Raw genomic sequence first — 27,660 nt, forward strand, 5'->3', positions numbered from 1 at the left:
AAGTTTTGTGTAAATAGTTGTGTCATCATATGATTCCAGGGTCAACAAGAGGCTAAAGTGGTACCACACCATTTCTGTACACTATACTAGTGGCCATAAGTGTAACTTAAATTAAGCCCATTAAGAGTATGTATACTACAATAGAATCAATCATGAAAACTTGTATCTGTGGATTATATTCTTGTAGTTTGAAACTCATAAGTGATGCAGACAGGCTAAATTAATCCAATAAAGTGAATCCAATGAGTGAAATGTTAGATGTGTTAATCTGTAAGGGTTCAAAATATGAATAACATTTAGCTTGTCAATTATACAAAGCAACATGTCTCGTAAACAATAATGCATCAATTAACTAAAAAAATAAAAAAATAACAGACACTAGACATTCCCTCATGTTGGAATCATGAAAAATTAACTTTTGTGGTATAGCAGTGCAAGTATTGCCATAATGAACTGCTAAATTGTTGATCAACACTCAAATGCTATAATGTGAATTCATTTTTTGTATGACACAAAACTGGTTTTGTGGTCTACTGACTGATAATGATTGTGTATTTCAGAATACAAACCCAGAACAAAAACATAAAACAATATGATTTATAAAATTGGATATTGATGCTAGAAGGTTTTATAGTTGTTACTCAACTGCAATCAATCACACTAATTAGTCAGCATTTGTATTTTAGCTATAAGGGAAAGAGATCCCACTTCTAAAAGTTGCGGACACTTAATGGAGAAATCATTTTCAATTCAAGATGCGACCTGTCCTTTATTGCTTTGCTAAATAAAATGTAAAATATAATTGTAGCCTTTTAATTAAGGTGTTAATTTGACTTCCATGTGACAATTAATTTCATGCCAAATTTAAATAACTACATTCTGCAGTAATTATAGATGTGGAAACAATGACTGTAGTTACTACAGTGGAATTAATTTAGTTCCATATGTGGACCAGGATGTTAGGGTCCTCAGTGAGGGGGGTTAGGCTGTGTTAATCGATTAGCATGGTAATCTCATAATTTTGATTGAGGTCAACACTGAGTTGCTATCCAAACAGCTGCTCATTCCTTTATGAACTAATGAGGAGTGACAGACTAGCACCACTCAACATTTGCTTATAACCGCTCTCCTGATGAGAATTTAATAAGTCTGGCTGATACACGGGTGTGATGAATTGACACTACCTACTAAGACACTAAGGACTGGAGTACTATTTCATAGAACCTGACAGGTAACAGGTAGCATGAAATTATGGTACAAAAACAAGTTTTGCTGTATCTAGATTAAAATGAGGACACCCTGTTATGATAATGCACAGGGGGCATTTTAGATACTGTCATTCATGTTGTTAGCAGCTGAACTGTACACACAGTGCTATTCTCTATGATAGTTACTGTACTGTAACTAATACTTAACCTCACCAGGTTGATTGAGCTCTGAACATTGCAATGTCACTGTTTATATGGTTTAACTGATGGCCAAGGGAATGACCAGGAGACCTTTGTGCCAAATATAAAGTAAGAAATATATTTAAAATGCTGCCATTTGAAATACTTTGTATTTGAAAGTACTTTGCTGAAGCCTTTTTTCAGAGTATAGATGAAAATGTGTTAATTTTGTCCCACAGACACTATTCTAATTTATTCATGTCCTGTCTTTAAAACTCCAATGACAAGGTTTTTTTCTTTCTTTGATCAGCTGTGCTTTTATTGTTCTATGGATTCAGATTGGAAAATTGTGGAAGTCCTGTTTGTGTTTTCCTGTGTATATTACAAACGTGCTGATATTTAATGTTTCAAATAATATGCTTTGATATGCTTAGTTAAAAAAAATAATAAGTATTGAGAGCAAAACAATACATTTAATAATTCCCAGATTAAATCACATCTTTGATCCATCCAAATAAAAAAGGGGAAAGCCCTCCCAAGTGTCTGGTGTGGCATTTGTGAAAGTGAGTGGGCTAAAGTTTAATCCTAGTCTAAGACCATTGCATTTTTTACAGCTACAACCTTATATTAGTGATCACTATGTAAAACAACTATCAGCAGTTAAAGACTAATTTCCAGCCTCTTACATATTGGGTAATCTTTAGTCACAATTCTTTGATCACAAATCAAGATGAGAATGACCTATACAATTGACTTTAACCATTAAATGGTAATTGGTAATAATCCAATTGCTTTATTGCCTCAATTTGTCCAGTCTTAGTTTTCAAATTATACATTTTTAAAAAGAAAAATGTAAAAACCTAGACACCGCAGCTCAGCTCAGGTCTTAGACATGGAAATCACAGGAAACAATAGGATTAAGTGAGAAAGCATTGTGCTGGTATAATGTTTGTGACAATCATGGACTGGATTAAGTGTGAAAGACAAAGTATAAATGCTTACAGTAAATACCTGCCGGTGGTTCTCCCACTACAGTGGATGGCATGGAGTGATAGTGTCTTCACTGCACACCTTCCAGGCTGGATTCTAAGACATAATTTTGCCTGCTGCTGCTGGGGGCCACTGCAGAATCACAGTTCCGTCATGGAAGTTGTACCAAAGAGTAATATGCTTTTTTCCTTAAGGAATTGTGTCTATTTACTGTCATATAACAACTGAATTAGGTACACAATCAACTCCGTTTTTTTTGTTTGTTTGTTGGAATTTGATGTAGGAAAAAGATAACTTTATTTAAGTTGAAGCTTAATGCAGCATGAAGAAAGTGTAGTGTGATTTATTCTGAAACGATGCACATTCTGTCAAATATATATTACTTTAGTTCACTTTTTTATGTGTGACAGTCTTCGGTGGGAACTTCTTATATAAGAGGGAGGTCTTAATACTAAATTCAGAAAATGTGGATGCCATATGGGACTTTCCCCTTGTCTTTTATACTGGCATGAGAAAATCCTTTGTAATAGGCTTAAACAATTGGAATTGACAGGCAGGGATAATTTGGTGCTCAGGGGAAAAGGAAAAGTGGACAAATGTCCATCTTTTTTTGTGAGGGGATTATTACAGGCTCAACTGACATTTTCTTATTTTCAATGTGAAATTATTTATGGACTTGTCCATAAAAAAAAAAGTAAGCAGCTGTTGTCTTTTTATTTCAGAGCCAGGGGGATTTCACACAGTATTTACCTGCCATAGCAGTGAGCTGCTGTAGTCCACTTCAGCTTTTACTTTGTTAAGTTTACGTGGTGTCACCGTCTATTATTAGAATTAGTGCTGACTACCACTTGCTTTTTGGTCTGATCACTGCGGTGCATTTTAAAATGGGAGTGATGGGATTGATGAGAGATGTGGTGCCTGCAGTGGTCTCTGGGACGTCTTCTGCTAGCAAGAGAAACCGAACCTCTGCAGTTTGAAGGATACCGTGTTTCAGTTAAGCAGCCTACAGTCTGAACATGCACAGCTGTTTCCCCAGATGTCACTCTGATATATTAAGAGTGAGGTGTGGTAATTCAATGCAAAGACCTATTTTTAATTTCTCGTATAGTTGTTTCCTTAATTTCCTTGAATTAGAGATGCTGCTTTGTAACTTGACATAATGCAAGGCATGCCATGCTGAGAAATCAATCACACATTATGCCATGTGAAGCAACAGCAATACAATCATTTATTAGGAAAGATCCTGTACAATTAAGCAAATTCAAGCCATCACCAGCTATGACATGTCATATCCAGCAAGACAGCTCTGTGACAAGCCACATGTCTGGATGTGTTAGGACTAATATGTCTGGGTTTTTAGTGTTTAACTTCACAATATTTTTTTATTTGTGTCGAGTGTTTCTCATCAAATACTAAATTTTGCATGTGCCTTATCCAAGGTTAATGATGGTAAGAGCCAGATTTAAATTGTTTATTCATACAAAGGAAGACTTATCTTGGATAGAAACCATTAATGAACTAACTCTTGCACTGCATTTAGTGGGATAGGCTGGTTATGATCTCTGTTTAAAGACATTTAGCTTAATCCTTCAATCATTAACTCATTAACTTACTACCACCCAGTATCTATTACCTCCATCTTCATCTGCCTTAGATGCAAACCCTTAATAAACCGCTGGGAAGATGTTACAGCTGCAGAGATTGTAACTGAAAATAACTCTTCATTGCTCCATTCATGTCAGCATCTAAAATCTGTGCCTTTTTTTCTTTATTGTGATTTTACAAAAATAATAATATAAACAGTGGTATATAGATTGTATATATTTATAATTGTTGAACCTCCAGCAGAATATATGTAATTGTAAGTTAAACTAACATTGCTGTTAAGAGACATAAGAACATAAAGAAAGTGTACAAACGAGAGGAGGCCATTCGACCCATCGTGCTCGCTTGGTGTCCATTAATAACGAAGTGATCCAAAGATCCTATGCAGTCTGTTTTTAAATGTTCCCAAATTGTCGGCTTCAACCACATCGCTTGTTTGTTTGTTCCAGATTGAGACAACTGTGTGAAGAAGTGTCTCCTGTTTTCCGTCTTGAATTCCTCGAAGCCCAATTTCCATTTGTGTCCCTGGGTCTGTGTGTCCCTGCTGATCTGGAAAAGCTCCTCTGGTTTGAGTGGTCATGATTTTGAAGACTTGAATCAAGTCCCCACGTAGTCTCCTCTGTTCCAGGGTGAAAAGGTTCAGTTCCCTCAGTATCTTCGAGTAATAAGTCTGGTTGCTCGCCTCTGAACTGCCTCTAGAGTAGTGATTGTTATTGCAATTGCAAATATAATTCATCCCAAGTCTCATGCTTTTGTGATAATATTTTGATATATTTTCATCACTTTAATCTGACTGTAATTCACTGAGAGACACTGAATCCTGCAGCTCTCCCATGTGATGTAAAATATGTAAGATAGTAATCATGACTTGGTTATTATATACTATGTTATATTATATTATTTACTTCGGACTCTAGCTTTCTGAGAGTATGTACTTGTTTTATATTATTAGTTTGCATTTAGTGGCACCAAGGTTATCAACATAGACTTTCAATGTCAAATCAAATATAATTATTATTTACAATTATAATGAAGTCAATGGCATGGGTTTAAACAAGACAGCGGTTAATTCCAGTTTGCAACCTGGTTAGTGGCTAGTAAAATTAACCATTTCCCTCAGCTCCTCTTGTGAGTCTGACCTGCTCAGTGACCCTTCACAAGAGTACTCACCCTTTAGGGACAGAGCATAGTGAATTAACAGAGGACTGCGGGATGTTCACACTGACGCTGCAAAAGCTGGGTAGACGGATGATGTCTGTTAGAACAACAGAGTTGGGAAATTAGCGGCGTTTACATGTGGACCTCATTCTTTCTTGCCTTATTTAAACTTTGAGTTGGATTAGGATAATCCTACCATTGTATGTGTGTAGTGTTAGGTTTACAAAATGCTCTAGTAAAGTAGTTTCATGTGATCAGCTGTCACATGTTCATACCAGCAGTATTGCTCCCTCCGCCACACCCACCCAATGTTGAAATGGTTTAGAATCTAAGGCTAGACCCCAAAGCCATAGGGAGTTTTAACATTGAATTAAGGGAAAGGAAATTATACCATTTAAGGGAGAACAGGTTAATATTAAAGCAGGATAAACCACAAGGTTAACCAGGGTTTCGTAATCTATATTCCACGGAGGTACTGCACATCAAGTCTGCCTTCCATGAACAATGTGTACTGACAGTTAAATCCCATCCTGTTTCCTTATCCTGCAAGGAGTATGTTGACTTTTGTGTTAAAACTGCATCGATGTTAAATACAGACAGCAGATTATACTTAAACTGGTGTGGTGTTAGAACAGGCTAAAGCAAGGTGCAATCTTGTGGGAGAATTATCTGATAAGCAGGCTTAAGAATGGTAAACCCCTTCAAATTTGCTGATGGGGAATTAGCTAACAAATTAAAGAGCCCCTTATCCATGGTAAGGACTATCTCAAAGTGCTCTAAAATAAGTTGTGTTATTAAGGACTGAAGGAGAGAGCATAGCAGGTGAGTGCAGAAGTTTGTCAGACCTTGCTTCAGCCCACAGTGTAAAGGATCTGCTCAACTTTTCTAAAAAGAACCCTTTGGGTCCTCTGGCTGTTTGTTACGAATAGCACTTTAATATGACAGCTGTGGGAGCTTGTCAGAAGAGGTAGAGATGCTTGTTACAGATTTTCCTTTGAGCTTCAAGCCAGCATTCCCTTCATATGCCATTCAAGCTGGTCTTGAGTTCCAGGCTATACCCGGGCCAGGTGTGGTTTGGGTATAGCTGTCAAGTCTTTGAAGGGATTACCAATGTCAATGATGCTTAACAAGGTATAATTTACTGCTGTACTGCACTTTCAATTGCTGGCTGCAGGTCCTATAGATAGAGAGTACAAACCCCAAGAATAGTAGGTCTGTGTGTTTTCACCTTTGACCAACCTACTGGCCTTTAAAGCTTTGCCAGTTCCCTTTACAGCACGTTTTAATTAAGCACAGTGGCAAGGAAAACACCCTCAAATATTTCACAAGCAAAAGCTCTTGAAACTCTTTAAGTCTGGTTATCACATTACACTTTGTTGGTACAGATGTCAACGCTACTTGCATTGCCCTGCGAGGTTGAGATAACGAAGGCATTTTCTGTGTTTGAACACAAGCTTGTTAACCTTCTAAACTATTTAATAAATAAGTAACTGGAAGTTTTGATTAAGTGGAGAACTGTGTGAAGAGGAGGTGCCCTTTGAAACTGGATTATGAATACAGAGCAATTAAATAATTTATGTTGTAGAGAATGAAGGTTCTGCAAAGTCATGGAGGGAAAATAATAGGTTTGTTTTGAAATTAATTAAAAAAATAGGCAGATAGATTCTTCTGAAAGTAACAGTGAAAACATACAGCCCGAATGGTAAACTGGAATAGATGGGAGTTTCCTTTACAGCGGGTAGAGGGGAGATGGCAGGGTCCATTAGAGATTAAGTAATGGGAGCATTGTCTCTAAGAGAAACATTAACTAGTTAAAACCTCACGGAAGCAATTAAGAGTGATTCACAACATGTAAGTGAGAATAGATAAATAAACCTAAATAAACCAAAAAAGTCTATAGAGAGGCAAAGAGTAGGGATTGAGCACATCAAAGTTAACCAGACGTTTTTATTGGCGGTACAGTTTTTATTTCTCATAATAATATGGCTTATGAAAATATTTAGTCAAGTTTGACTAATTATGTTCTTAAAACCCTGTATACCATAGCAGTGATAGCGCTGAAGTCTAATGAATTTTTGCCCTCTTCATGTCGTTCTGGGATATTGTACCTACCAGTAATTTTAACTCCTTACTTTGTGTTCCTGTCACTGAGAGCGAATAATTTGAGGCCTATTTCTTGTAAGCCCCTTGGGGCACATTGCACTAGTCACAATCCCTATTACATAAAGTACCTAAGATATATGGGTAGGCAATTGTAATCCTTTTGTCCAGTATTAAAAATGAAATCTCCTTGTTGATATTGTTTTCGATTTTATCATTTTGAAACTATCCACATACCCTGCATTTGCTGTGTCAGACTATATCACAGTGTCCCCAACTATTAGACATGTACCGAGCATGAATCAATTGCATGTTGATGGACGGACTTGTCCTTGACATCTACTCACATCTCCAGTCCCTTGGCGATTACCCCACAGTTTAGTTCATGCTTTGGTGAACACAAAGTTCAATAGTTAGTTGAGAATGACTACAATGGAGGAGAGACATGTTTTGTTTTGTTTTGTTGTTAACTAAATGATACCTTTTGCTATTTCTTGTGAGATTTATATCAATGGGATATTACTCTTTGATTATGCAAGCCAACAAAACAAACCAAAAAAACAACAAAGACCCTTTTCCCCAACCCGTTCCCTGTTGGAGAATCCATCATCTTGACAGACACTTCCTTTCACCCTATTGCTCAGCCTTTGCACTCCTATAATAGCAGTCAATTACTGTTTTCAGCATGGGAGTTATGCAGATTCATAACAGTGGATGGATCATGGCTCATAATCCAGAGCTCCCTGTCAGTGCCGGTTGTCATTCAGTTCTGTAGCACAACTCGACAGAGCCTCTTTTGTTTTGTATTCAGCGGGAAAAGCCGGTGCTTATCATAGCCCAATGACAAAGATAATCTTGAAGGTGGGAAGTTGATTGTTTTTCGTCATGGCACAATACCACGGGTGTGATTGTTTAGTTTACAGTAGGGGTAATAATGGAATTATGTGCAAGGTAGCAATATTCAGCAGATGAGCATTAAAGATAATAGTATAGGAAATAACGGAAACGTCCTTCATGTGCTTAGTGCCTATAGATAACCGTGTATTTGGCAATGATAAACACAAACTAGGTTGCATGTCAAAATACCTGCCATCTAAAACCTTCATTTTTCCAAAACATATCTAGAAAAGTGCTGTGTATTTTGCTTGACGTGATTTCACTAGAACAGTGAGTTTACGACATTCACAATAGAGCTTCAAATGAGATTATACTTGTGCTTTAACTGTAGTTTCCCAGTGTACCCAAAATGTATAATCTGCTGAACAAAAGACATACTAGAATTATGTACTAGATATTTCTATTAAAAAATGATAGACACATTTAAACCTCAAATGTCCCTTGGTTTAACTAGATATCCCTCTGGAACTATCAATGGATTAAAGGATTGTTTCATGCATCTCCCTCAAGAGTTATCGTGGTGCAAACTGCAAATTAAAAAATTATAGAACTTTGTACTTTGTTTAACCATATAAGGTTTTGTCTACTTATTCAATTAAATAGTCTTTTATTCTCAATATATTTAGTTGCAAAGGTATGTCACATGGCTATGTCATCATTGTAAATTGGAATGGTATTCTCCATTAACACCTGATTGTTTATACGTTTTTTTTGTGTGTACTTTGATTTCTAATATTTCTTAGCAGATGCTTTAATCTGGGGACACTTACAATTGTTACAATATTTCACCAGACATACATACATAACAATTATAAATTGATCATACAGCAGTGTCCCCCACCTGCGATTGAAGCCACAACCCTCTAGCTCAGGAGACCAGTGTCCTGACCACTAGTTCACACTGCTGCCTGAGATTAATCTGCAAGGTTCACAACAGAGTCAAGGCTGTGCCCATCTTTTTCTAGCCACAGTATAGCTGAGTGTCTAAATGACGTTTGCTTTTTTATAAACTGTTACAGGCATCTCATCTGTAGAAATAGAAAGAGATAAGAACAACTATCCACATCTTGGCATTAGTTAGGCAATCTGTTGCAACAATCTGTCAAACTACCCGCTAAGCAGTGGCATTCTCTAGATTTATCAGTTTAATGAATCATTTTAGCTTTACAGTCCCCTTCTGAATTTGTACTTATCCAGAAAAATAGGTGCCACGGTAACAGTAGCTCAGTTACATTAAAACATCTATTTCATTGACAAATCTATTGAGCTGTTAGTGATGAACTTCTCATCTGTACACCTTTTTATATCTTAAGCACCCATAGAGTCCAGCACATTGAGTACAGGTATTACTCTGAGGTTTTCTTGAGCCTAAAGATTGATACATACTGTTATACTTTCTACTGACACATTCCATGATGGCAAGGGTTAAATTCTAGTTTGGTTTGAGTTGTTTATCTCCTTTGCCTTTGATATGTATAGTATATGTTAGAGTAAATTATTGCATCCGTCTTCCTGCTTTTTGGAATTTTAATGCGGTTCCATTAACAATGTGTGACTTGGCCAGAGTTTCCAGCATTCAGGCTTCACAGAAGGATTTGGCTTGTATCTTCATTTAGGGAATCACATAATTTTTTATACTTTATGGTGTGATTTCTTCATTATTCACCTTTTCTCCTTATAAAGAAAGAAACCATTCATACATGGTTAATGATGGGAGGAAGATAGGTCAGACTTCCTCCTCTTTCACAGTCCCAAATTTCCTGGTCAATAGAGCTTTCCCTGTTGTAGTGAGAACATACTTCAATTTAACCTGTGATCTCTGCATCGTAATAAAACTTCTTACCAATCACTCTCTACAGTCAGGATTATACACAATGTCATATTCGAGGTGTGCTATGATATGCACAACCAGCCAGATCAAATAAAAGGAAGGCCTATCTGCATGATACTATATACTTTATTTGTCTACTCTGTGTCTCATCAATTGGTTGGGATTATTGATTTTCAGAAGATATTCTTAGCTACAATAATAACATTACCACATAAAGAAAAACTTGCTAGCTTTTGTAGGAAGCCAGGAAACACAATATGAATCCCATTAAAGCACATTTTAGGCTACATAGCAAGACTAAAATGACTAACGTGTCTGAACACAAAACAGACAAACCAGTTGCCTGCAGCAGTCACAGCTCTGGACATTGCTGTCAGAGATGTGCAAAAGTCCATGTGGCAAACATGTTTGAAACTTACACATTTGCAAATCAACAAATCATCTTAAAAGGAACTTGACCATGTGAAAGGGAACAAGAATATAATAGTATCTTCTAATCTTCTAAGACAGATTGTTCCTTAGAGGGGATATTAAAAATTCTTGGAAAATCGTTGATAAAACTAAATTACAAAACATGTTTAAGTATATTTATGTATGTATTTATTCAATATATATATATTTTTTTTTTGTGTGTGTAAAGCTCATAAGGTAAACTTTTCCAATCCATCTGTTCCTGCTCCCTGTAAAGTGCTATGAAAGTATTGGCACAAGGAAACATTTTTATGGCAAGAACCACACAACACCAAGCAGACCTTGGCAGGAAACGTTGACTTATGAACTGCCCTGGTGGTTTGGATTGGGGTGAGAGTTGTAAATTTGGGTGATAACCTAGTGTGTGTTTTTGCTGTTAAAAATTAGCTAACCCTCATGGGGGTCACAGACAGGGCGTGTCAGTCAGTGTCTGGGGGTCGTACAGAAAGGAAGGCCTAATTTGTTAAACAATGTGGATGCTCTCCGTGTCACTGCCTGCGGTACAGGGCATAGTGGCAGCACCATATTTCATGACCTGTCTGAGCCTCAGGGAGACTACAAGCCAAGAGCTAACCTTTCAGTGCATTACTTGCGTGAACTGGTAAATGGCTTGCTCTGGGCACATGACAAAGCACATCAAACACAAGGGAATCATGGCCTGATAATTAATACATATTTTACAGTTGGCATCATAGATGTATATCCTTATAAAAGTGCACAATTACCCCTTTCATTTTTCTTTTCTTTGGCATTAATCATAAAATGAAGACTGCAAAGTAATCTTGCTTTTGTTTAATTCAGAAAATGAGCAGTTCTCATTCTTAAACATTATTTAACTGTTGGTATTTTTTGTGGGATTTGAGACAAAGATTTATTCTGTCTTAATTCCACTGGCATTTGATTATTGAGCTTAGCATCAGGAGCTGAGGAACCTGTGTACTTTCTGTTCAGAGTCATTGATTTCAATGGCTGGATTCACACACACTGTTTAGATGGTCAGCATTATTTTTATTTTTTAAATTTAAAACTCAGTTTGTTAATCATCTCAGTATAATTAGTTAGGGTATTCAAGCAAGCTTTTAAACATTCCAATTATCCAATCAATTACACTGGTAATTAGTCATTGGAAAATCTCACCTTGTCCGGTGAGACATTGCTGTGTTTCCTGAGGGGCTTGGCTATATTTTTGTTGGGCATTTGAAGCGGTGTCTGTCAGTGGTACATCTGCATACAAAAATTAAAGTAAAACCTTCAAATCAGCAATTATGCATAGGTTATCATGCCAGGAGGTATCTGGTTCCCCTCATATGCCTTTGATACCAAATCTATGTAATCTTTTTATACTGAACTCACCAGATATTGAATAACCATCTGTGCATGTCAAAAGAGAGAAGACAATCTTATTAAAATGTCATTTAGCAGGAAAACTGAAATATGTGAATGCCCCCCTGAGAGTGTATTTTATGGGACTGTTTTCATAAATAAAAAGGCATTCATTTTGGAATCTAAGCCTGAGACATTATGGATTTTACCATCATGGCAACCACCTCTGTCATCAACCTGTCAAAGAAGCACTGCTCTCTGCCTGTGACATGCAACTATTCATATTGTGGCACTCATGGTTTACATTCTAATGCTTTAGATATAAATAAAATATAAAGTTTAGAGTTTAATTATTATTGTGTTTTGCTTTAGCACATCATTTACATCACAAATAATCATTACTTTGATAATCTCAGTAGAAATCTTGACAAAATAAAACAGACATATTTCCCCATTATTTAATCTTAAAAGCCAAAGGAAATTGCTATTTAAAACAAATATATTAATTATTAATACATTAATATCACCCCTGAAGGTAAAATATGAAAAAAAGTAGTTAATACGGTAATTTTCTTTAATTAAACTGATGCATCCTTTTCACTGAATTCTCATGGTTTTAAAATAGTTTTTATAACATAGCAGGCTCTTACTACAGAGGCAATATTATACTCTATAATCCTGTATTTAGCAGCAGTATTCTCTGTGTGGCATTTTAATAGTGTTTAACTCAATGCATCACTGTTTATTTTAACCTGTGCTGCATTCTGTTTATTGAATATCTAGCTGAAATCAGCTACTGTGTAGGCCTACATTTTTTTTTTCTGTGGTTAAAATAATATTGAACAAAACATATTTATGTTACCAAAAGGGCTACAATATCACTGTGTCTACCAATTACTAAATATGTATTGAATGTTATCTCCAGAGACTGTTTCAGTACAACAAAAAATGTATTATTTTCTGAACATGCAATTCCAAAAGTGTTACCATTGAAACATGGTTTTATACAGTGTGGTTTAAAGAAAAGCAGTTGTTGTGATATTGGGAACCAGAGCCTTCAGGGGCTGGGAGCCCTGTGCCCTGCAGCACCACTAACAGCAAACAGCAGCATTACCATCAACTTAGCTCGCAAAAAGTGAATTGGTACAATGTACTAAACTAGTTAATAAAAAATGTATGGTATTTCTTTGAAGCACAAAACTGGTTGATACATGCGAGTCTTTGGGGATCACAATATGCATCTTATTTTATATTGATTTCCTCCTTCACTGGCATCTACAGCGAGAACTGTTTTTGTTTGTCTGTAACAACAAGTAGGCTTGGTTTATGAAATCTATTATGATTACTGTAATGGGTTATTATACAATGAGCTGGCAGGGAATGAAGGCTTGCTTCAAGTAGTGATACAGTCTGCCTGTCTGGCACTGCCGATCGTTTTACTGAGTGCGCCTTTTGAATGTTTCCATCAATCCATCAGCTTCTGTTCTAACTGTTTCAGACGGTAAAACAGTGTTCTGGGTTAGCTTAACGTCTGAATCCCATTAGTGGTTATGGTGGTTTGATTGCTCCTCTTTTTAATATAATTATGGTTAACGTAGATTTTCTTTACAATTAAAAGTCTCTTATTGTAGAGACTAAATTTCAACAATAACGTTGACTGAAATGGAGAATAGCATTTATCTGACAAACGCTTTGACAGTCTATTATTGTAGGCACTGTTTCACACAGGAGTTACATAATGCATTGGCCGGGTCACCAGGGCTCAAGTGAGCAAAATGACTTAAGAAATAGATATATGAAAGCTAAAGCGCTAAAGCACTAGTAGTGGTGGCAAGGCATTGATAAAGGCAGCATTCATCATCCACTTGAGTAGTTTTTAGAGAGGAAACTAAATGACAGTGAAAACCCTGTTTTTAAAGGGTTAAAGCCTGCGTATTAGATGGAAGTCAATTTGTGACTCTCAGGTTGCACTGTGGCCCTTTACTATGGATCCTTCAATGCTGAGAGGATTGGCTCTCCAGTTGCAGGAGGTGCCGGGTGACCTTCGTTGTGCGAAATTGTGGTCGCTGATGAAGGTTAAAGGTCATCTGCGAGGAAAGCTTCCTTGCCTTGTAGAGCTCATGATCAGCAGACAAAGCCTTCTTTGAGTCACTTGTGGTGTCACTAATGGCCACATACAGTAAGGTATGTTCCAAATGAAACTGTTGTTGCATTGTGTTATGCACCCTCCTCTCTGTTTTTCTGATACTGGGTGTAGGTTTGAGATGTTATTTAACTGCCAAACAGAATTACAAAAATGATCTTCTGTTTTGCATGTATGGCCTCATTTGCCTTCCCAACATTTCTCTCCCAGCCAACCTCACTCATTTTGTGTCCCTTAGAAGAGGCACCAAGTGAACTGTGCAAAACCTGAAGCGTGAACACAAGGCAGTCAGGATAACTGACGTGTATCAACGGGCTAAAGAGTTGTCAAAGTTGTTTGGATGAAGCAGATTCTGTTGACAGATCCCGATGGAAGACTTGGCAACATATCTGTCTCATCACTGATCCCCTGTTGGTAGCAGCTCTCATCCAGATTTTTCCTTCTAGATAATCAGCCCGTCTGGCACTAGCTTTGACATGCAGCATCCCCTGAGAGCTTCCTTCAGTGTCAGGAGCTGAAGGAGATGAGCAGTCAGGCCTTCTGTCAGAGAGGCAGCTGAGGAAAAGTTGACTTTAGCAAGATTTTGCTTTTGAATTTCTACTGTTCAGATGCTTCAGGGTTGTTGGGAAAACATTTTCAGTGAGTGCTCCGAACAATCTGATGGACGTTAGAAAGAAATCGATTATGTGCAGTCTTTTACAGTAGAGCTGTAATGTTTCATTAGCAAGTGCAGAAGTCAGAATAAGAAAAAGTGGAGCTTGTAAAGGTGATTGTGATTTGTCTAAGGATGGCTAATTATCATGGACACTCATATGTGTTGGTGGAATTTCTGAAGCTTTAGTGTATAAAATATGTTCTTGCTTTACTTTGTTAGCTGTCCATGTGAAATATACATTTGAATTATTTTACTTTCAATAATGCAATCAAGTGCTGTGAGAAACAGATGCATGACCTTTTCTGTTTTGGCAGGTAGTAGAGGTTGCAGTCAGTTGTCCCAGAGCCTGTATCATCAGGAGAATGTAATGAAGTCCTCATCAGTAGTAAACAAGAATTAAACAAATAAAATAAATAAACCAGACAGCATTGGATAGACATGCTTATGAAGGAAATGACATATTTAGAAACCAGTGCTGTGGTGCTGGCTTATACCCAGCACTAATGAAAAGACTGCAAGTGTCATAGTTGAACCACAGTAAAATTCATCGCTCGGAAACAAAAGATGCACCACTGGTTTCAGAGGCATTGACCAGAATGCAAAGCATTTCATCTCGAGACTGCTGTAAGTGGATTAGTGCCCCATCCTGCTGGGGTGGGAAGGAATGTGTGGTCAGAAATGTGCCCATGGGACTGGGGGAAAGTGAAATTCAGGCACTGAGAAGAGTTGACAGCTTGTAATTAGGATGTCTGATGTTCCTACTAGGTAGGAACTTGCCATTATGCACATTTGCCGTAATATAATTTGGTAAATTCCAAGACATTAAATCAGAATATATAAGAGGCAGCAGTAAAGATCTGCTTAAAACTTTGATTTCATCTTCTGAAAAGCTGATCTTTTGCTTAGTGTTTTTGCTTTGGATAATTCAGTCACAAACTGCAAAATATGTGATTTCTCACTTTAGCAATCACCCATGCCTACATTCCTTCACTTAGACACATATTAAAATACTTCCCATATATAAAAAGAGGAAGTAAAAGGGGTAAAAACTTACCATCACCTGTCTTAACCCAGATCAATGGAATCACTAGATTCGTTTTTTGGGGGTGCTGAATCAGTGCTCAACAGTGAAAGATAGCAGTTTTAATATGTATAGTTTAAGGAACAATGTATATTACACAATGAATAATATTGTTTAAGGGTGTGGATATTTTTTAATACAACTGTGTATAAATGTATACATTTTATTCTTATACTTATGTTCACTCTCTTCAATTCTAAAACCGGATCCACAATGAGACAATACACTCAAAGACAGGCTGTGGTTTAAGCACTGTTATTCAGGAACATATAATCCATACACCATTAAAACAACACATTACAGTTTACTCCCTCTAAGTGGTGTCTGTACAAGGCATATGATCCAGTCAATATGGATGCATTCACTAAAAAACATTTGCAATGCTTTTATTCTCAGACCATGCTTTTGTCTGACATCCGATTGGTTTAATTGCTCTTGTAAATTTTGGGTTTTCACACCTCTGGATACTGTTGTCTGTTTTGACAGTTGTGATTTCAAATAGCAAGGGCTAACAATTGAGATTTTACCCTTTTCATAATTTGTGTTTTGTAGAACGGACTGAAGTTAAAACATCTGTAATAGTAGGTTGACATTAAAATTGTTTGACACTGTGATTCATCCTATCTTTATGGCTTTTAAAGATAGGTGGCATATTTGACATTTATTATAATTTTTTTTCCTTGATAATAGCATTAGTTCTTGGGAAAAATTACAGATCATCTGATGTTGTCAAAATGTAAAGCGGCCTACTATACAGTTATGTGGTTGGAGTCATAAATCAACACTTCAGTCGATGGGCTTGTTTTCTTTTAAGTTGCGGGTTTTATGAGCTGAAAATCCCTCAACAGTTAAACATAAGGGCTTGAGTCGGTCGCTCTGACTTTCCTCAGGATGTTTTTGAAGGTGCAAGAGCGCTAATTATCCTCCCAGTTCTGGCAGAGAGACAATTGTTCCTAAGATAGGGGTCACTCCATTCTCAGGAAAGAAAATGCACCACCGAGTTTCCACTGGTAGGTTGCTGCCAAACATGCAGTGGGATGTGGCCAGACATAAAGGCCAAATTACAAAGGCATGGGCTGGATGCATGGGCTCTTTGAGCTGAATTAGGACTCAATTAATCTGAGCACAGGCAGCTGAAGGCAGGACGGGAGCAGAGCTGTAAACTTGAGAGCTTGGCAGAGACAACTCACTGCCTTTTCAGAGAGAGAAGGAAGTGTTCCCCATGCTTCGGCAAAACCTTCTGTAGATAGATTTCCAGATTTACCCTCTGGTCTTAAAATCCGTAAACACGTGCCCATGCTTAAGAGCACACTATACAAATGCAAAGCAACAGAGATTTGAGGGACACCAAAATGCTCAATGTTTGAAAGTGAAAACTGAAAAAAGACAAGGTCGAGTATATGGACTAATGATATTTGTGGATTTTTCTGTTTGTCACACAATATATGGATAGCTGCTTGTTGGTAGAGAGCTCAGTGTTTTTAATATACTTATCATACAATGAGCCAGAAAGATTAGCTCAAGTTCCCTTTTACATTCTTCTACCATTTTCTGCCCACGCTGAAATCTGAAGCCCACATTCAAGTATCCACTGAAATGTATATTTAATCATCATTCATGACCCAGATGGGATTGTACTGTTGTAAACTTTGAAAGAAGAACACAATTCTGAGTGGAATAAAAAACCTAAATCACTGTGTATTTAACTCTGCTGGGGAGTTAATATCTGTAATCATTTCAGTTAATTTCCTCACAGCTCTGAACTCAACAATGGCAAAACTGTGTTCTCACCCTTCTGCTCAGATATGTCATCTCACCTTTTATTTGCTTCTGATTGATATGTTTGCCCTTAATGTTTCAATTGAGTGCTGTGAATTAATACAACAGTAGTATTTGAACTCAACACAGTGGGGCTCCTGCACAGCAGGGTGCCTGTCCCGAGGGTGCTTAAAGGAATGGAGAAGGCAGCAATCAAACATGTGCAAGATAAAAAAAGAGTACAAATACAGAGCAAGAACACCAAGCTAAGGAAATGCATAAATAGGTTTGACAAGTGAAAAAGAGCTGCATCATTACAATCACCACTTCTGTCAGTATACTATTAGGACTTAATAGTGAAACTGCTACTTGTAAGAGGTCACAGCAAAATCTAGGAATTAAAAGTAAAGTGTGTCTGTCAGCCACAGGAAAAATAAAGCTTCATTACTCACCAGAGAGAGGTATTTTTTAAAATTTACATTTTTATTCCGAAATATCTAGAAATGTATGGTCTGAATTGTAGCCACATGCATAACCAATTGTGTGTGCGTTCTGTATTTTAAAAGAGTTAAAGATGTTACTGTAAAAGATGGTCAGCTGGACTGCTTATTTTTTAGTTTTTTGCTGTGCTAATAGTTCTCACACTAATGCTGCTGCTGCCACTGAAACCTCTACGGAATCTTCCCATGTGAAAAACTTGTCATGTTTTCATAGATCTCTGCAATCTATTCTGTAGGGTGGACATGCGAGCGCTCTGGGGGAGAAGTGACTTGTACTTCTAATTGTTTAGCTTTTTCGAGGGGGAAGGTTCACCTCCAAGGTTTGGCTGGACTCTTATGTGTCAGAGCTTGTTCCAGGAGCAGTTTAGTCTTGTGGATCCAATTATTCAGAAGGGGAACAATTCTTGGCACATCTTCATTGCATATTTTTTCAATTAAGTTTTGACTTTCAAGAAATGTATGAATGGCTGCTGATTGCTTTACATACGTGCCATGACAGGGTTGCATATATGTAAATCTAGCAATTTCTCTTGTAATCTGCATTTAAAAAGGCAAGTTTGTTGTGGTTTTGTTGTGCTGTTTTTAGTTACATTTTATTATTCCATCAGATTGATCACAGTTCTGATTACAGGGTGCTGTGCCCACTCATATTAGACTTGTATTTGTATTACTGTGTTTTCTGTTTTTCATGTTGTCTTTAGGCAGTTCCTTAAACTGCTGATGATCTGAATTCCTGCCAATACAACCCACTTGTCAGAAATGTATTTTTCAGTTTTGAGGGATTTACAGTCCCTAGTCAACATCAGCTGTCATGTAGGTTGTGTATGAGTGGACTCGTAGCCTGCAGTTTGAATCTATACAGTGAAGCTCAGTACATTAATACAGGCAAAGGAGGATAACAAAGGTGCATGCTGTGCTTAGATAGAAAGGCACGATTGAAATACCCTGTGCTCATGGCAACATATTGGATCTAAATCACCCCAAACAGGCTGACATACATTTATAGAACTACCTTAAATCAGTTTTATAACCTACAATTCAAAGTACAGTTTCATGTCTTTCCTTATGGGCTCTTTAGCACAGAGAGGGTGACCATTTAGCTTATTATAACGTAATGATTTAAAAAATAATAATGACATGTATTAACCTTTTGTTTTTGTTTTTTTCAGTGTAATTGTGTTTCTAAAATGTCCACCAATCAGAGTGTAGTCTCGTTGGAGTGCAGTAGGGAAGCTGATTATCTGACAAAAATGTGCCAGACATCTAATCCCCAAGTGGAGATTTCTTGTATCATTATTTTTTGTATCATTTGAGCATTAAGAACAGTAACTTGGCATTTGAAAAGCTCTTTGAAACTTTTAGTGTGCCAGGAAAGGCTTTTAATAGAGCATTATTTTCTTACGATTCATCAATTCACTTGGCCTCCACTGTACTTTTAGTACGCAGACATTAGGCTAAAGACTCTTTATGTGGCTCTCCCCTCATTAAAAGAAAATGTACTGTGTATTCATGAAGGAGCAGTTTGTAGTCTTGTACTGTAATGTGCTCTTGACTCACCCTATTATTTATTAATCGCTGTGTATTTCTAGCTCTCTTTGTCTTGGTGTCCATTACTTTTTTACAGCCGTGCTTCTAAAGAGATTAATTGTGTCAAGATTTCTTGCTGATTTCTTCAGTTATATTCTGGATGTAAATGTTCTTTGTAGCTATACATTTATTTCAGGAATAAGAGCTAAAAACCCTTCAGTCAACGTATTTATATGTAGGAAACTGTTCTGATAAAAATAATATCACAATAGAAATTGTGGTCAGTTTAAACTTGCTTTCCTGTTGCTTTGTGCTACAATTATTCTGTCTTTGTTGCTCAGAAGTAAAATAATGAAGGACGTCTTGTCAGGCAAGGCCCTCAAATGAAAATCCTGTGACGTTCTTAACAATGGCCACGTCCCTTCCGATCCTGCTGCTGTTACACTACTGTCCAGTTAATTTATCTAACAGTTGTTTGCGTGGCCTTTGTCAAAATATCGTCCTATGGCCCTTGCCCATTTCATCTGCTGAGAAGCTGCCAGTAGAAGCGGCACCAGCTGGCACCTTTGACAGAAGGCTCTCGTAGAAGCCAAGGAGTGAATAGGCATGGCAAATAAACAGCCCTCTTTCCCCTATAGAGGTTGCAGGAGCAGCTGTCTCTGTCTTTGTTTTGTGTGTACAGTATTTTGCAACGCATATAAGATTAAACTATATACTCGGCATGTAATTTATGTATAAGAACACCTCACTTTTCAGTCCGACATCTTTCTGCATTAATGTAAATTATTTAAAACAAAACTGATGTTTAGTTTGTCAGGTTGGGTTGGGACATTTTCTTTTGTCTAACCGTGAGCCTATATACTGTGGTTGATCACAGGGAAATCGAAAATGACAACAACAAAATGTACTTGAACATTATTCTTTTGAAAAAATAGTTTCTTTAGTTAGAACACATTAAACTGATTGATGTGCTGCAGAATTGTGTTTTTTGTATCTTTATCCATGTGGAATTAACATTCTTTTTATAATCAGGTCTCCATAAGGATATTTGTATTGTATTTTGTTATCCTCACTCTTTTTTTAGGAATCCTTTTTCTTTTTTCTTTTTTACTTTTTTCTATGCTAATTTTGTCTCATAACATTCTTTCAGTCTTTTTTTTGTTCACTGAACAGTGAATTCTATACTTTTCTATACATTTTCCATGTTCTTGTTAAAGACACAAAATGAGTGGAAAAATATATGCATTGGCCTGTAGGCTTGGATAGGCCAGGTAGAGGAAATGCTGCCATGCTGAGGGACCAACTGCTGCTGGTGATACAGGAAGGAACAGGCTGGGCGTGTGAGCTTGTCTTGAGTTGTGCCTTCTTTTCCCATGATGCAAGTTCCCATTAAAAAAGAAACACTTTCATTTGAGGAAATAAGATCAACAGTTCACTTGTGCTATTAATAACACAGATGTTAACAAAATGCTCATCCAAAAAAGAGATGATGCCTATTGTGGCACTTAACCTTAATGTGTTTTTGTATTGCTTTCCTGTATAGTGAAATACAATCACGCAATGTTCCCAGTCACCCCTCGGTCTTGGAGAAGAAGAATAATTGTAATTCTACCACCGCTTTTTTTCTTAGTATGCCTTTGCTGTAATTTCAAGCTGTTTAATGTATTGTCTGTAAGATCATAAAGATAAACATTTACAGACATTCCTATTGCTGCAAGATTATACAAACACTGCAGTTTTCTATTGTATCTTAAATCATTTTAAGGTTATGATTAGAGTTAGTGCTATGTTAGACAATTTTGTTACTTTTCATGAAAACCAAAACCTAAACCCAGAACCCCATGTGCCAGTTGCTCTTCACGTATTTAACATGCTTTAAATGGCTCCAAATGGCCTGAGGAGTTCTCTGAAGGTAATTTTATTTCTGTGCAGGCCCACCTCGGTACGCCTCAGCTGTATTATTGAAGATGCACACTCCATGAGGCAAAAGCTCTGGACTGTTATCTTTTTAAAATTGTCTGTTTGTAAAGGCAGTGTTCCTTCTTGGCTCAGTTGTGTAATACAATTCAGATGTGTGTGCTTGTGGACAACTGTCCCCTTCACACAGACACATAAACACATACATAAAACTGACTGATGATCACAGCTTTAGTCCCTTCACTGTCAATGTGCTCAAAATGCTTCATCATCGATCTATACAAATATTTCATTATTCTCTTCTTAATAGTAATGTCTTACTTGATTTAAGAACCACAGCTAAGCTACAGATGTTTTTTACTAGAAATGTGAAAAAGGGTTTGCAGCTTAAAACTACTTAGCATAGTTTTAATGATTTATTCTTAGAAGGTAATTTTTACCATGTAGTTAATTCTGTAGTACAGTTTATTATATTTTTATTACATTGTATTTCACCATAAATTGCTTCAACTTTTTAAGTAACATGTGTCTCTCTTTGTTCACATCGTAATGAGTGTTCAGAAATCATCAGCTTGTATGTGTGCTGGTGTCATGTCCTTGAAGCCGTTATCTGTCTGACAGCACTTGCAACTGAAAGAAAACCTCTTTCTCCAGATTTTGACACCCTAGTTGATGTGGCAAAAGACTTGACATACTGCAGGAAAATATCCTCTGCTTGAATTAAGTATTGAGCATGATTGAATTGTAGTTAAAACATGCATCTCTAAAACCCCTTTAGGATCAATTAAAATAGAAATACAAGTAATGCTACCTAAACAGTTGAAAGGAAACGTGGTGTACACTATAATAAGATAAAACTATAAATTGGTGGGAAAACTGCTGTTTCTGGATTAGTTTCTATAAATGAAATACAATTGCATGCTATACTTTCATACATCTAATATCTGGTTAACCTAAAATTGACAACTGGTATTTTTACATTTTTAAAGGATTTCAAATAATGTCATGTAGGCTAAGCCTACATGTGAAAAGGTAGAAAAACTTTGCAACTCTACAAAGTTGACGTGAATCACAGTCAAGTGCTTAAGCTGCTATTCACTGGCTTCAAAACCCTCTGACTCATTGCAGATCAGCTTTGAAATATAAATTCACCATTAAGCATCAGGAGGAGAGAAGAAAGAAACAATTTAATCATGGCTTCACAACTGAAAGGCACAAACCCATTTCCAGAAGATCTTGAGCTTATTGTGCTGATTATGCAGTAAAATACAAATTCAAGGCGAGCTTGGCTGTTTATTCTTAACAAGGTGTCATGCAACAACCTTGAAGTTAACACCAAGGACAAATCATCACACCTGGGTATCCCTGTATATACTGTCACTAGTTATTGTGTTACCTGTATTATTATATTAAACAGTGGCCCATGATAGTACTGTACAAGTAATTCAATGCATGCTTCATTGGGATTGATTTTGCTTCAAACTGAATTAATCTGTAATCATATTCCTGCTTCATAAAGAATACAAGTGGAAGTCCAAAAGGTGTAGCTCTTCTATAGGCTGACAAGCACTGAGACACTTCTATAAAATAAAACTGTGAACATATCTTACATGTTTAAAGAGGGACAGTACAATAACACAGTGATTTAGAAGTATATTCGTATGATGAAGTTAACAGATAAACCAATGAAAAAGTTTGAGGTTTCCTGCATCAATTTCAATTGTTATTTCCTAGTTATAACTTTTTCACGTTTGGTGGCATGTCAGTACCATGACTGTTCAAGATATTCCCCTTCTGTATTGGTCTCAGTCCTCTATAGACCTGTGAACACACTGATATCTCACTGTAGAGGACATACAGCCAGTAACAGAGAGATTTTCTCATAGTGCTCATTTGTATTAGTTAAAACAGTTTTCATGTCTGGCTTTCATCACAGCAGACATTTTGTCTTCTGCTGATATAAATTACACATGCCTCAAATTTGCGTCCAAGTTTCCTGACCTTTTTGAAGGATTCGTCTGCTTTTCGAATATTGATGAGTCTCTGAGCAAACATTTGAATTTGTTAGCATGTATCTGGCATTGTGTAACATAACTACCTCTATACAATACAGTTAAACTATCCCAATTCGATAGAATATTCGTTTTGTTGACATTTATTCTTTCAAGAAGTTAGTAATGAAGGTGATTAAACTTATTTGTGTGTGGATAACAATAATTGATGGATTCCTGTATGATTGATAAGTAATGTGCTTCATGTGTTCTAAGCTTATCTACTTCAGGGTCAAAAGCCTACAAAGCAAAATGTTTAGATGTAAATCCTCCAGACATTATATGTAGGCCTCAAATGTAAAAACAGAAAAGAAAACAAGTACGCTTTCATTGTCCTGCGCTTATCCTTGTATGGTCCCTCACAGAAACCATGTGCTTCAGTGGTCCTGCTGTTGTCTTTGTCAGCTCTCAGGGACTTCTTTACCAGCTATCTAAGAACAGTGCTCCCTTTCCCCCACCAGCTGCTTGAACCATTACTGAAATAAAGACCCCCCTCCCAACGCATACATGCATAACACACACAACACTCACAAAACAGCTAAAAACAGTAGGAACACAAGCACCTGCTCCAAATGTGTCCAGGAAAATGTCTCTGCTGAGGTGAATACAAAATTCTCTTCTGTCTTCTTAAATGCCTCCTGTGGATTTCGTTTGAACAGCAGCTCCCCTACAGATCACAAGGCAGCGCTTTCACATTCGATGCATGTGGCAGTCAAAATACTGTTTCTGCCAGCACCCAGGGCATACTCTTAACTAAATGCTTCTGACACTGGCAAACTGTTGATTCCCTATGGCTAAAAACCTTTAGACCCACTTGCTTTGCATGACCTTCTACTCTAAGTCAAGTTAAAAAAAAAAAAAATACACAGCTGTAAATATAAAGTGGTGTGGAGCTATGTTCTACAAATCAGCAGTTCCTCTTTATTCAGAAAAATCGTAGTGATTTAAGTTGACACTGATTTACTTTTCTTTATGACATTAAGATCCTAACTGGTCACATGATGCAATGACAAATTCTCATCTGTTTAATTTCCCCTCCTTGTTAGACTGTGTATCAAAGGACAGCATATTTATCACAGTTTCACTTTCTTTGTAGACTTGTCAACTTGATTGATGGACTGTAATCGGAATTTTTGTAGGTTCAGCTTGATGTGAGAAAAAGTAAAGAAGCAATGTGTAAATGAAAATGTTAACTCTAATGTTGTTGAGTGGCACTAAAAAAAGCAAATTGGTCTTCATGCCTAGCCTAGTCTGCTATATGTGATTGTCAGAAAATTGAATATAATCGTTCACACTACAGTTTGCTTGAATGGACTTACAGTATTCACCAAAAAAGACAAAGCAAAAAAAAAAAGTTCTCCTTTCTCACAAATGCATCTTTGACCAGTGTGTTAGAACATGAAAATGTACTGGGCAAAGATACAAGCAAAATAAGTCATGGGTTTAGTCACCCTTTTAAACCGATGACTACATCTGTTTTGTACAAGAGACAGTGAATATATTCCCATGTTTTGTACTGTATGAGTAGTGCTAGGGGGGGTGTATGTGAATGGGTTGTTCTGTAATTCAGGCCAGTTTCCTTGAAGGCACTGTCCTTCAGTCTTTTCCTATATGAGACTGGGTTAAGAGCTGGAATTTTACATCAGCCCAATTATTCATGATGATATATATATACCCCTAGAGCAGTTAATAATTGCCCTCACTCAAAGCCTTCCATTAGGAATCGAGTTGTGGCCATGAGAAATATCCAAGGGGAGTCTGAGTATTGAAATAGCTTCATTCTAGTCTTCATTTTACATTTAAAACCAACAATAATAAAGAGGCAGGTTAGTGTTACAGCTTTCCAGGAACATTTGAAGACACTGAAAGAAAATAGTTTTCATTTTTCTAATCAATCTATCTGTCTATATATCTATTTTATTCACCATCTATTGTTTTATTTTGCAAAACAATCTATTTCTTCTTTAAATAGTTTTATTCATTAATTAAGTTGAATTCGCCATCAGACAAATCTGTACAGTTACCTTAAGCTCCATTTCTAGCTCAGTGGAACAGATGGGAAGTTAGATACATATGAGGAATAACTTGTGGCACACACTGCATTTGTGATTATGAATGTTTCACGAGCCCTAATGATAATTTGATATTATGACTACTGTGTTCATTGTACACCACATTGTGAACTGAATGTGAGGGATATTTATTTAGGTCAATTTGTATGACCTTTTGGATATGGATGCATAAGAACTGAGGTGAGAATTCAGTTTGTAGCCAAACCCACGGGGTGATCTTAGCCATGATTGGATAAATTGCTTTGCCCTGTGAAAATCCATTAACATGTGGGTCACTTGTCGATGTGACCCTAGCAGATTGACTATGCCATCAAGTACCTTTTAATTATGATATCACACAGTGCCATCTTCTCTGAGTTGTATCTGTCACTTTCTTGGTAAAGGGGAAAATAAGGTCTTATCTCCTGCCATATATGGAAGACAAATATCAAATAACTGCAACTAGCTTTGTAGCCTTGTAGTCCCGAATGATGTGATATTTTTACAAGGCCAAGGCAGGGATATTAAAAACAATCAAGAAGGTGGTAAATCTGTGGTAAATTAAGTCTGTTAACACAGGCAGGACTGTAGGACAGTTCTGTTCTCCCCATCCTTTCATGTGAAAAGTGACGCATTTAAAAAACAAAACCTGGAACTGAACCCACATTTGCAAGGCTCCAATAGCTCCAACACAGTCTATCCAGTATGGATTACATAATGTGCTATAGTAAGTAATAGTAAAAAACTGTAGTCATGATAAGTTGTTTTATTTAAGCTCCCTGCTTATCATGCATATAGTATACTGTAATATGAGACAAGTTCATCTTTGCTGGCATTGATCCTATTTTCAGACTGGGTTTTAGATGACACAGTAATGGCTGTGAGGATATTTCTGCCCAGTAGTGCACTGATGTACAACACAGGTCAGTTTCAAAGCCCATTTCAAGTCAGAGACTTCAACATGTCAGTCATGCTGTTTCAGTATATAAAAGAAGTCATAACATCAACTGCCTAATTATTCCCCCGATAGGCAGGAATAATGCTACGATAGATGTGCAGAGATAAAGATGAGTATAACAGACTGCTGTCTAGAATATAATGACATGCTGATGGATGTTGCATCATTTTTCTCTTGTAGATTTGTTTTTTAATGATATATTGGACTTATACTCAAAATTATCATCACCCCTATCACAAGTTGCTGATGTATTACTTGGTTCTTATTAAAATCAGATTAATTGCTTCACATTTTCCAGTTTCTGACTGAATAACAGGCGATAATTCAAATAAACCATTCATTACAGCAGATCCTGCACATACTGGTCTGTTTGAGTAAAGGCCACAGAGGGCCTGTTTTTTCTATTTAATAGAGAAGTGAATACCAGAGACTTTAGTAACCTTAGAATTTGAAGGAATGAATGAAAAATAATCATGGCAGCATTCTATAGATAATGGCAACAGGCTTGAGTATAAGATACATTTGATAAGAGATCAGACTGGAGGTCAGTTGATCCTGTTCAGTATCAGTGACACACAGTTGCCAGACATCTCCAGTAAGATTAAGACCCAGCTGCTGTTCTTAAGACTTGCCACATTCTGTTTTTTAAGTTGTAAGGTGGAAACAAGAACCCGGTAATATTGTATACAGTCTAATGGCCTGCTGAAAACCATAGTCAGTTGTAAAAGGTCTGTTACATATTCCCATTTCCACTGAGCAAACAGGGAGTCATCTTCAAGTATTTCAAGGCAGTTTTAACTGAAAGGGGAGGAAAGGTTAACAGCATCCGGTCTGTTCTTCCTTCCCAGGGAGTGCAGTTTCACAGCTAAAGCTGAGGTCAGTTGTTGAAGTGAGGAATTTCTACTGTAGGTTGTATTATTTTTGTGTGTTTGCGTGTTTGTATTGATGCTCGTGTATAATTATCCACCCAGTGTAAAGCACTGCTCTTTGCTTCAAGCAGAGAGAGCAGTGTGCAATACTGATAACTCCTGTATCAGGGCAGGATGTAATGAGCTCTGATCTCAGCCATTAGATGTCACCGCACAGGCCATTCATATACAGCATCCGGACTATGGCAGGGAATTGGGTACCTCTTGTGTTTAGCCCGAGTGGGCTCTCTTTGGAAACACAAATTGTCAAAAGGCCCATTATGGGCTGTGCGGCCTGTTCAGCCTCGCACCTCCACACATTAGATTTTGTGATACTAGCATGAGCCT

The 27,660-nt window shown here is 37.1% G+C and overlaps 1 protein-coding gene across 3 annotated transcripts in view; it reads left to right on the forward strand.

The window, feature by feature from the left end:
* Positions 1–27,660, forward strand: part of LOC136747795 (SAM and SH3 domain-containing protein 1) — a 304,184-nt gene that overhangs the window by 25,876 nt on the left and 250,648 nt on the right. The window lies entirely within an intron of this gene.

The sequence above is a fragment of the Amia ocellicauda genome, chromosome 1 (assembly GCF_036373705.1).
Source record: "Amia ocellicauda isolate fAmiCal2 chromosome 1, fAmiCal2.hap1, whole genome shotgun sequence".
Lineage (NCBI taxonomy): Eukaryota > Metazoa > Chordata > Actinopteri > Amiiformes > Amiidae > Amia > Amia ocellicauda.